General features: G+C 42.1%; 1 pseudogene; it reads right to left on the reverse strand.

Annotated features, from left to right (window-relative positions):
• Positions 1-2,319: 2,319 nt before the first annotated feature.
• On the reverse strand, positions 2,320-2,898 carry LOC115283259 (annotated as a pseudogene).
• Between the last annotated feature and the right edge of the window lie 572 nt (positions 2,899-3,470).

Consider the following 3,470-nt stretch of genomic DNA (forward strand, 5'->3'; position numbering starts at 1 on the left):
AGAGAAATGGTGAGAAGACTTCTAAGAGATGTTGAACAGGGAAGGAGGAAAAGAAGTTTGTATCCAAAAGGAACAAAGTCAGGCACTAAATTCCTCGACAGGGATACACAAATCAAAGTCAATGAGATCATTCAATACAAGACACAATCCAAGAGCTCAAGAAAGATGGAATTTAAGGTTTAAATTTTTTTCTCCTTCACTGGCTTCTTGGCAAACTAATCTAAGAATTGCTGGATTCAGGTTTTTCATGACACTCGATCTTGAATACTTGAAGACCTATCCCAAACTGATGTTTCTCTGTTGAATTTCAAACTCACAGCACTTTGTCTTAACTGGCCTTGATTTTTCTTACCTTACAGATAAGGTCCTGTCTCTGAAAAGGATATTTTATAGCAGCTCATGCCCCGATTTCCAGAGAGCACCAGGGTCACTATTAAACAATGAATCTTATTTTCTCATGGTTTTATTGTTCCTTGGTTTCTGAGATAACAGGCTATTTACACCTTCCTGTTGGACTCTGTCGCTACCTGTCATTCACTCTCCTCTTGCTTAATATCAGCACTACAAGGGGTTGGAATGAGAGAAAAGCACAAAACATAATCTTGGTTTTTAGATTTTACCCTTTACCCAGGAAGCTGATAACCCTCTCTTGGTTTAAAGCCATAGACGTACACACTCCTTGCTCTCCAATATTTAACTGACAGCCACAGAGAAAGTACAAACTTCAAAACCACAACAGAGGCCAACAGAATAGTTGCGTTTTGTCTCCTTTGCCCTGAGGCGTGATTAGAATCTAGCACCAAGGAGGGCAGGTTTAACAGCTTAGCACAGGAAGAGTCCCTTCATGCAGGTAGTTTGCACTGGGACCAAGACTGCAGTGTAAACTAACAACTGAACAGCATAAAAATCCAATGTGGCTCTTCGTTGAGAAAAAGGTTTTGGTCACATGTGATCTAACGAAACCCCCAAGAGTAACGAAGATGTTCATGGAGAAGATTAGGACCTGCCTGATGTGACCATGGATGTTGGGGGCTGAGGAAAATCTGATCAGCAGTATACCATACCCTAAACCTTTCCAAAGAAAGGGCTGGGCTTTTACCCTTCTGACCCATGACTAGATGATATTATTATACTGCAGACCAAAGGTCTTCCTCAACCTACAAGCTACTTCTAAGAAACCACAGATCTTTAAAAATAAAGACTAGTGGTTTCATACATCCTGATAAAAGTTACTTTGGCGATAGCCCTTGGGCAGACATACACACAGCTGGAGCTGAATAGATGTTTGTGGAATGATTAAGTATTGACCAGCAGCTTTAATACAGAGTTAAGCTTGGACATACCACCTATCACCAGCAATTCAAATTCCAGATTTTCAAAATGTGGTCCCCTGACCATCAGCAGCATCATCACCTGGGAACTTGTTAGAAATGCCGATTTGGGGGCTCTGGGTTAAGGCCCAGAAACGAATGTTTTAACAAGCCCTCCAGGTGATTCTGATGCATACTCAGGTTTGAAAATCACTGGTTTAGAGGCCAACACATGAAAACAGTAACAAAAGAAAATGATTCAAACTCTTGCTTCTTTCAGTTGTGACAATCCAAGGTATCAAGACAAAGTAAAGTATCAATGGTTTTATTTCAAAATATCTATTTCTATTTTCTTAAATTGATTGTCATCTTTTTTTTTTTGATTGACAAGTTCATTCTAATGAAAACCTGAAGTAGGAACACAAGTTCATGAGTCAGCCACCTAAGAATGTACACTTTTGCAAGCCCAGCCCATATTTAGTCACAAACCACCCTTCTGCACACTACAACGATTTTGGTGCAACACATCACACCTACAGAAAGACACAATGTATTTCACACTTATTGAGTGGGTTCGGGGTTTAGTTGGGCAAGAATTTCCCTCAGCTCCCACCAATCCTAGCTGAAGCTAGTCTCTTTCTATCACCAACCCAGGAGAAACCCACCAAATGCACATACTGTTAACCAAATAAAAACAGAAGACTAAAAAAGGAAGTAGGTGATCAGGTCCTTCAATAAAAAGCTACCTGGTTTGGACAAGAACATGTGGGAATCTTGTCTGAGGGAATCTCAGATCGTTAGGAAAAAAGCCAGGGAGGTTATCACCTTAGCTCAGAGACTAAAAGCTAAACCTCTGCTGAGCAGGGGTGTGTGTGTGTGTGTGTGTGTGTGTGTGTGTGTGTGTGAAAGGAATTAAGGAGCATGTGTGTGTAAGGAATTAAGGAGCATGTCCTTCAGTCTTGAGCTGCTTCCCACTGCAATCGATAAGGCCACACCATGGAGCTGAGGGTTAATGGCAATGCTCTGTGATGTCCACCACCACCGCCTTCTTCCAGCTGAAGAGGAAGTATCCTGTGCCAGCCCCTGCTGCTACTGCAATGCAGAGGTACCCGTTGTAGGTCATGAAGATGAACATGAGGAAGTATCTGATGACCACTTGGATGATGTGCAGCACTGTCTGCAGCAGGTGGGGAAAGCTCAGCATCTGCTGCTCAACAGTTTTGTGTGTCTCCATAAGGACGGTTCCATTCGGTCCCGGGATGGGCATGGAATTGTAGTGGATGCTGACTTGTGACTTGCGCAGCAGGCTCTCCTGGGCTATCTTGAGTCCTTCATAGAACATCGCCAGTAAAAATACCGCCACGAATGCTCCAGCCATTTCTCCGGCTGTATTGATCACCAAACGAGAAAATAATAGTTCCACATTCTTGACGCCAAAGTAGAATGTCATAGACATCATCATGCCATCCATCCCTCCACCATGAGACTGGTGTGCCAAAGTGGTTGGGTGGTGGTGGTGGTGGTGAGAAGGCATTGTGGTACCGTTGTCAGCCATATGGCCTCTCCTGGCATGGTGGGAATGGTCCATGTTTGCAGGTCAAGTTGAGACTCAGCAGAAGAATCTTCCAGATCCAGTCTTGCCACCGGCACCTCCTTCTTGGAACCTTAGCCAGTCACCACTCTAAGATTTCATTCTTTTTGATTGCTGAGTAATACTCCTTTATATGTATATATCTATCTATACTATATCTATATCTATATCTATATCTATCTATCTATCTATCTATCTATCTATCTGTCATCTACTACATCTTTATGCGTTCATACATCAATGGACCTTTGGGCTCTTTACATACTTTGGCTATTGTTGATACTGCTGCTATAAACGTTAGGGTTCATGCCTTTCATTTTTTAAGGAGCATTCATTTTTTTGATAATTTTTTTTCTTCATTTTTCTCTGTTCTCAGTATCTGGACATTTTCTTTTTTTAATGTGTGTTTATTTTTGAGAGAGAGAGAGACAGAGCGACAGAGAGACAGAGAATCCTAAGGAGACTCTGTGCTGTCAGCATAGAGCCTGATGCTGGGCTTGATCTCACAAACTGTGAGATCATGACCTGAGCTGAAATCAAGTTGGATGCTTAACCAACTGAGCTACCCA

The sequence above is a fragment of the Suricata suricatta genome, chromosome X (genome assembly GCF_006229205.1).
Source record: "Suricata suricatta isolate VVHF042 chromosome X, meerkat_22Aug2017_6uvM2_HiC, whole genome shotgun sequence".
Lineage (NCBI taxonomy): Eukaryota > Metazoa > Chordata > Mammalia > Carnivora > Herpestidae > Suricata > Suricata suricatta.